The sequence below is a fragment of the Homarus americanus genome, unplaced genomic scaffold (genome assembly GCF_018991925.1).
Source record: "Homarus americanus isolate GMGI-L3 unplaced genomic scaffold, GMGI_Hamer_2.0 scaffold54023, whole genome shotgun sequence".
NCBI lineage: Eukaryota > Metazoa > Arthropoda > Malacostraca > Decapoda > Nephropidae > Homarus > Homarus americanus.
Window position 1 is genome coordinate 2,678 of NW_024745800.1, and position 8,415 is coordinate 11,092.

Consider the following 8,415-nt stretch of genomic DNA (forward strand, 5'->3'; position numbering starts at 1 on the left):
ACGGCTTTGAGACTGTCTCGGCGACCGACGCCGAGCCCACGTGTTTCCGAGGGGCCGTCTCCACCTTTCAGTGGTGTCCCCGAAGATACTACTACTACTACTAATGTTTGGAAAGGCAGTTGTCAACATACCATCTGGAAAGGCTTGTCACTGACTTGTCAGATTCAGAAGAGAAAATGTCTTTAAATTGCAAAAACTCCTCTAGAACAGATGCTTCCAGGTCACTGGAATAGGTACTGACAGCCAATGGTGTCATACTCCGTTAAGGTAAACCGCTTCTTTATTTCTATTCATTCGTAATATGGTGTAGAAATTGTCCACCTTGGATCAAGTTGAGTTTCAGTGCCAACTGATTCATCCAAGAAATGTTTTCTCTTTTTTGTTGTCGTTGTAGACAGGCTCGGCCTGATCTTCTATTTCATCCAACTGACCCCGTCTCATTTCTGAGACGAAGATGATCAAGCTCTCATACAGTTTCACAACTGACAGAAGGTGGGTGTGAACTTTTTGAAGTGATAAGCTGGTTGCATTAAACCTTGTTAAGATTTGATACTATTTTACAGCAAGAAGTGGTGTTTCAAATGCTTCCATTCGTCTTATGAGGCCTTGACCTTGAAGCTACTGTCGGAACATATTTTGTTCTCCAGTGCTGACTTTATCTCAAGGTAATGTAAAAACACTGCAGCCAGTTTCTGAAAGGGATTTCGCTACAATCCCTTCAGCCGGTAGTGCAGCTGATGATCCCAACTATATGTGGAGGTTGAGAAGTAGTTGTATAAGGTTTGCAAAAATCCGGAATTTGAAAGAGACCCAAGGCAACTGATGTTCCTACAAGGTTCAAGGAGTGACCTGCACAAGGGACGTAATATGCCAGCCTTTATTCTGGCAGTGTAAATGGCTGACATAGTGGCAGCATTGTCATAACTCTGCCCTCAAGATGAACTTCTGTAATTAACTGTACAACAGTTGAGGCTATGCTCTGTGCACCATGGTCACGTATATGTCTATGAAGTTATAAAAATCGCTCAACTATGAATGTAAGTTGGTCAGTATGACTAACATCCGGTGTGGAATCTACACTAACTGACTAATATTTGTCTCGTTTCACTTCACTTATGATAATTGATTGACCATTTGCTGACAAATCGTTTTTGAGAGATATGAAGTGTTTGCACAGCACCAGATGCTGTGCAAGAAAAGTGTCCAATTTGGCCAGGAGTTGCAAGGTAATTCCCATTGTTGCTAGAGCCTATTCTTTCATCACTACCTCTGAGAGGAAGACCTCTCGATGTTAAAATTTGTAGTGTTTCAACTATGCGCAATAGACGTTCTTTGCATTATTTTCTCTCCAATTGTAGTTGCAAAGCCAAAGTGGAATGAATTCGCCTTGCTGTAATTGCCCTCACACCCCAACTGAAATTTGATGCTCTCTGCCACTTTCACGTTCGGCAACTGTACGCCGGCAGTTTTTCCAGTCGCTAAACGCATTGAACGCAAAATACATCTCCAGTTTTTGGAGAATACACAAGGATTTGGGCACATACCGAACTCTTTCCTTTTCACTTGTTGAGAAGTGACCTTGTTCACAATTTAGATCAAGAGAATGATTTAGTAAATAGTCAATCGGTTTATCATCAACTGTCAGCCGGATCACTCGACACCGGTTCCATAGAATGTTTCTTATAATTCAACTGAGATGAATCGGACGAAGCTTCAGTCACAGGTTGGAGAAAGGAAACTCTTAATGGTGGTTTTCTTCTATAAAATATATTATATACAAAACAGTCTGGTGGTGGGAAGTTGGTGCTTGGAAGAGGAGACGAGACGCGGCGTGTTCAGGAACGTAGGGTAGAATGAATTTCAACGGCGAGACCGAGAGGTCATACACTCGGCTACCGGAAGTAAACCCGGATGCCAGCGTCGCAGGTGGCGACCCCCCCCCACCCCCGTGAGAAAGTCGCCGAATCCCGTCTCATTGGAATGCGGCTAGGCTCGTCAGTTTGTAGGAGAGTATCCACTACGGTACTTGCATTGCTGTAGGTGGCGATTTACTTAATCTCAGCTGACCTCGTTTCGTCATCCGAATCACTAAAGTGAACCTCTACTGTGTCATCCTCTGGGAGTTTACTGTCACTGGGCTCTGAATCTCCTTTTGGTTTAAAAAAATGTCAGCTTTGGCTACTTTTAAGTTCCTCTTTCGTGAGCAGGGCCTCTCTACATATCAGGGCTGGTCGACTTGAAACCACACGAATGACTCCAGTCATGTCTCACTTTTGTGTGTGTTGGGAATTTGTACACTATCAATAAATATACAGTTAATGAAAAATGTCTCAATGTTTTAATTTCCTCAATATAACTGCATATGGCTTCCAAATTCTGCAAAGAAGTGTTCAAATTTCAATATTTTCCCGGGGGGGCTTACAGCTCCCCCGGAACTCCCAGATGTTTAGGCTCGTTTCACTCGCCACCCCACCCTCTTGGGTAGTTATAATGAGGGGGGCCTCCACAAAGAGGCTGGCTGCCCATGGGTAGTGTGTGCAGGTCAGAGTTGGCGGTACAGTGTGTGAGAAAAGTGTTTCAATACGGTTGGTAAATTCGATTTGACGTTCGGGCATCAAAATGATCTAATTTCAGTAGTACTTGGAAACATCTGGCTATCCCCAAGGACAAGCCACTCGTGTAGTTTTACTAACAACAAAGACAGTTGAAGCTTTCACCATCACTTAATGGATGTTCCAACTATAATCAGATATCTAAGTTGCCTTAACATATACCACCACTGTTGCAATTTCAAATTCTGTGTCGTTATATTAAAGGCCCGTCCACTCGATCGAGCAGTGCCCGTCGTTGAGCGAAATCATGGTCAGCCTGCGTGGTGGTATATAAGTATTACAAATGTTATACGTACGTGTTCCCCGCTCAGTGTATAACCAAATGCAATGTACAATATTGGCGTGACAGGAGATTGTTTATGTAATGAGGACATTCGTGTGTGTTCTTCGTTCTCGTCCCATAGCTTCCTGTTTATGCATATCATAACTCAATCCATTTTTATGGATTACAAATCTCACCTGCAAGTAATCTTCCTCGAGTACTTCATAGCAGGTATTATGCGAGACAAACTTTGTTTCGATATCCTCGTGACGTGTAGGTGCATACCAGTTGAAAGATATACAAGCGTTGCCTCTAGACTAGCCTCTGCAGATATACTTTCCCTCATATTGGTATCCTGGTTTTTTTTTATATATGGTTCCACTTTCGCTCGAAATTTGTAAAAGGTGTTAGAGTCCTTTGTCATGTCTCGCTCGTGTCCATCTTGCCGTTCACGTAAAATCGTGGCATGACTTCAATACTTTTTTCCGACCTAACCACTCTATGCACCATCCCCTTTTTCTGCATTTGCACATAGCAGCAATTATTATAGTACACAACGATATGATCTTTGCTTTTCACTGTCGGGCGATTATTCCTGCGATCGTAGCGTATCCGCCACTGCAGACCACTTACTAGCGCCCGACTATGACTGACGCCAATCACCCCCGTGTGTACAACACACAAGCTTTGCCCGGTAAAGGGTCAAAGGCCGCCGGGCACTGCTCGATCGTGTGGACGGGGCTTTAGGAACAAGGAAGTCTCGGGTGCACTCTAAGATGGAAAGAAAACGGAGGACTCAGACGTCCTGAGAAATCGGACGTGTGACTCGTTAAAGAAGGTATAGCTACACGTTAACTCACAAACCACCCTCCGCTTTTATTCTCCTTCTGTACTTCCCACTTAACTATACCTTGCTCTAAATATCCTTGTTGACGGTTCTCTTATCTCTGACATGCACAACCGTCGTTATTACATCTTTAACCCACTTTGCTTTTTCAATGCCATTTTTCTCAATTTCAAAGCCTTTCCCATGTTGAACAAGTAAAAGGCAGTCTTTTGAGATTAAAATACTCTAATATACATTGCGGCGGAAATCCAATTGAAGAAGCGTTTTAGAATTGTCCAAACTACATACAGACTCCAAATTCACTACATGACCAGACCTCTAATTTTACCTTGATTTCGACTGAATATTGAAAGACTTGGGTCTATATTTAGTATTGCAGTGGTCATAGATGGAAGTTCATATTTTTATTTATAGGTTAGACTTTCATATGTCTTGCTTGGAATTTAGTATTTTACCACTTCTGGTGTTATTAGACAATACTAAGATTAGTTTAAACCAGTGATGATCGTACTTTAGTACAGGGCCACTGTGGATACGAGAATGTGTACTTTGAACGATTGGAAAGTAAAAACCCACACATTAATGTCATCATTTGTCTATTGGGTTATGTTGTGAAAAAGTAATACTAATTTAAGAGGAGTAGAGCTGTATTTCCCGAAGCGTTTAACACCATTAAGTAGAGTATTTGAGAACTATTTATGGGCAAACTTTCAAACAGCAGACGTAGTCGAGATTTTATTATACTCTGGGTTTTGATTTAGTAAAAGCAAGGATTTGGATTATTCCATAAATAGAAAAACTTTATTGGTTACATATACTGGATATTCAATATGTACAAGTTTGACTTTACTTGCACAGAATGTAATGCAATACAGCTCATGACCCACAAATGGGGTAGAAGAAATAACAAAGCAGTTTTTTTGGAGACCAATTTCTTGTAGTTTAACACTAGGAAACTCACTGTAATGCTGTGGGAAGGATCCACTAACCGCGGTAGAACTGGAGTAGGAAAGGAATTGTTGCGATCGAGTTCTCCAGCAACAGGTAAATTTTGTAGACGCTCCGAATTGTTCTTGTGGTGACACTGCAGCTACCTCGGTCAACTCGTATAGGGTTCATGGTCGTTTGATGAGCGTGTTCTAGAAATAGCAAGAAGATTAATGTTATGTAAGCCTGGCGGAATGGTTTAACGCGAAACTTATTTAAAAAGTTTAGTTTAGGTAATATCAAGACTAATAAAATTTCCCTTTTTTTTTTGTCAAGTGAAATTTTAAACAATAGCTTCCCAATCGCCAACAAATAATTTACAATTTAAATATTTGAAGATACACTTACAGTACAGAAGATGTTGTAGCGTCGTCGCGTGCCAGTGTTCTGTGTTGACGTCCGTCTACCAGGCTTTATATACAGGCGGCCCACACTCCCTGACCAATCACAAGCTGTTTTAGGTTAAATTGTAGCCAATGGGAACATTGCCTTGTTATGACGTCAAAGTGACACCATGCCGGAGGGAAACGCCGTTTGGTTGTTTGATGACGAGTAAACGATTTAAACTTTATTGTGACACGAAAGTAGTGTAAAACGTGAAAGGAAAATATTATGAAATCGTATTCAGTGCTTTACTTATCTTGGATAGAAATTGTGAATATATTACAACAGCAATATTGGCCTCAGTTTAAGTCTGAGACATTGTTAAGAGACATATACATCCAAATAGTACTATTGTAATATTAAAAAAGTCTTAAACTTAAATAGAATAGTCTAAAGAAGTTAATATGAGGAATAAAATAAGATCACAGAGAGAGAAAAACAATGAAGAACAAAGCACCGAGTTAATATTAACCTTTACTTGAAATTGACCATAGAGCAGAAACAGTAAAATTAACAAAAGACAGACATATGTTACAACAATGGAGAAGAAAACGTACACGTTACAAGAAAGTAGAGTAGAGTTGTGAGCAGGGCCGGATTGAAGAGTGGGCAAAGTGGGCAGTTGGCCAGGGGCCTCCACATATTATAATATTGTATTGATTTGGTTTATTTTATTTTCAATCTTTAAAATTCATGTTTATCACGTGATAGAAATTAGGCTAGCTACTCGTTGAAATTGACGACTGGGTGGTTTTCCTATGAACCGTCTATTTTTAATGAATGCTGTTGTTTGTGGTGCTAATAATATGATATTTAGAATTGCGGAACTCCCAGATGATTAGGTTCGCTTCACTCGCCACCCCACCCTCTTGGGGTAGTTATAATGAGGGGGGCCTCCACAGGTCTAATAAATCCGGCACTGGTGGTAAGTGGTATTAAGAACCTGGCAGGCCTCTCCATACAGTGTACCTTTAGACTAACATAACTAATATTTAACAATTAACATTTAACATTGAACTAACATCTTAGCCCAAAAAGAAATGTGACTACCCTCCCAGCTACACAAGGACCTGGGCGGGCTTACTAACTCCAACAATAATAAAAATAATAATAATAAGCAGCATTATATAAATACAGCAATATTAATACAAAGGTCTGACGACCCAAGGGAGCAGAACAAAGATAAAACACCAATAAGAAAGATTCTTTCTACTCCTACTGTATTTCAGTTTCACCACTTTTCCCTCAACCCCTAATAATTTTCTTTCACCTCTTAACTAAAGATTTCGTACTCGTACTCGTGCTGTTTGTCCTCTGCGGATGACTATAATATACTCGTCAGTTACATGGACCAGTTTCTAGTTGACATAGCAATGGTTAGAGAGATATTTACTATCACAATTTGATAATGATTTATTGGGTCAGGTCTCAGCTCACACGTACCTTAGAGAGTAAATGTGGTACCTGATAATATAGAGTACATTTATGTCAAGGAATTATTATATAACATTTAGTAGCACGTGGATTAGTACACGTAAGATGGCATAGTATAGAATGTTACCACGATGTTTTTGTTTTACATTGTTTGAATTAAGTTATAAATATATACTGTACGTAAAGTATTTGACGGTAATGGGAAAACATTACTCGGGGTCTTGACTTTATTAAATTCACCGTTGATAGTTCTCACCAAGGAATGGAGATGTGAGTAACTGATTGTAGGGTATGTTGTTATTTCCATCTTGGAAGGAAACTTTATTGACTACGATACTGCGACCTATGTCTATGGTGCAAATACCCAAGAGCAGTTGATCTGGATAATCCCCTCGTTTGGTTGTGACGGTGTTTACCGGAGAAGAAGTTCGGGGTCCCGGAAAGCAAGAATCTGGCAGTTTTGAGCTCATATATTTTGGCTATATTTCATGAAATGGACTTTGTTGGAGTTTGTTTGAATAATGTTGAAGATGACACCAGAGTTTTTTTTAATGTATCCTTGTACTTTGACGCCAAGGTGAAGAATAAAATGTTGAAAATTTGAAGTTATTCGAATGAGGTGGTTCGGTGAGCAGAGAGCAAATAATTTGACGGTTCGGCGGGAAGGTTGGGGTATTTAAAGGTCGAACCGGCAAGGATGCATCAGTTACAATCCGAACCTTGTGTCTGGTGTTAGAACTCCTTTAGTTTGTGAAGAAGAAAAGAAAAGAAAAGTAAAGTGTAGTATATAAAGTAGTGTTTAGACATTTGTTTGTTTGGCTGTTAGTGTTCCGCATTGGAAATGTTTTCTTAAACATTTTCTGTGGTTTTTAATAGAAGTATTTGACTTGTGGCCTGTGAAACGTATTTAAGATTTCTGTCTGTGGTTAACTAGGGAGATTTTGAAGTTGTTATTAATTCAAGTTGTTAGAGTAGAGGATATTTAAATTGAAGACGGTAGTTTAATTGAAATGAAATCCTTTAAGTGTTAAACGTGTTAAGTGGTTTAAAAAGTTGAAGTGTTAATAGTGTAGTTTGTGAAATTGGCGGAATATGTTGTGTTTTTGCAAGAAATCGTGTTATTTCGTTGGTGAGTGATGGAAAGTGAATTCATGAGCATGTAGATTGTGTAGCAAGTTCATTATTAAAATATTGTCTGTATCTGAAGTTGTTTGGATGCGAAGTTCAATGTAGTTTTAAGTGATGGTGGTGGAATTTTGAAAATGAGTGAGAAGAAAAGAAAGCTGCAGCATTTATGTGTGCCTTGAGCTTGGACTGTTCATAGTGATCGTGGTGGATCTTGAAAATGAGTGAGAAAGAAAAAAGATGCAGCATTTGTGTGCCAAGTAGTAAACCATACGTGTGTGTTTTGATGCGTATAGTAGGAGATTGGAGGTGTTGTGCATATAGTGAAGTGGAAAAGCAAATAAATGTGCCGACAGCGACGTTTTGGTAAACGAGGGGTGAGGGCAGGTAAGTGACTCTTGATGTTTAGTTTGTTTAGCGAGGTAAAGATAGGGATTTGACATGAATAAGAATATTGATATGGGTGAGCCAATTGGTAGCCTGCTTTGAGTGTATGAAAAATAAGCGGCATAAAGCACGAGACCCAGGGTCGGGTCGATGCATCTTTAGCTGACTACATTCCAAACGTTCGACTTTACTTTTATCCTCTTCGCCACTGATCGGCTTGTTAGCCGCTTGGTCACGTCTCTTTTCCTTTATATTCTTCACGAAAAGGTCGGCTCGCTAGCCGCCTGAGAGATTGGAGCGCCTGAAGTTGCCTAGCTTATACTACAGACGGGCAAGGGGGGACCTAGTTGAGCTTTATAAGCATCTGAGGGGGCACT

At 40.1% G+C, this 8,415-nt stretch overlaps 1 long non-coding RNA gene across 1 annotated transcript; it reads right to left on the reverse strand.

The window, feature by feature from the left end:
• Positions 1-4,494: 4,494 nt before the first annotated feature.
• Positions 4,495-5,231, reverse strand: LOC121878807. Its single transcript, XR_006091225.1, has 2 exons — positions 5,057-5,231; positions 4,495-4,860 (listed from the first exon to the last, which is right to left on the reverse strand). It is a non-coding gene; the product is annotated as an uncharacterized LOC121878807 (long non-coding RNA).
• Between the last annotated feature and the right edge of the window lie 3,184 nt (positions 5,232-8,415).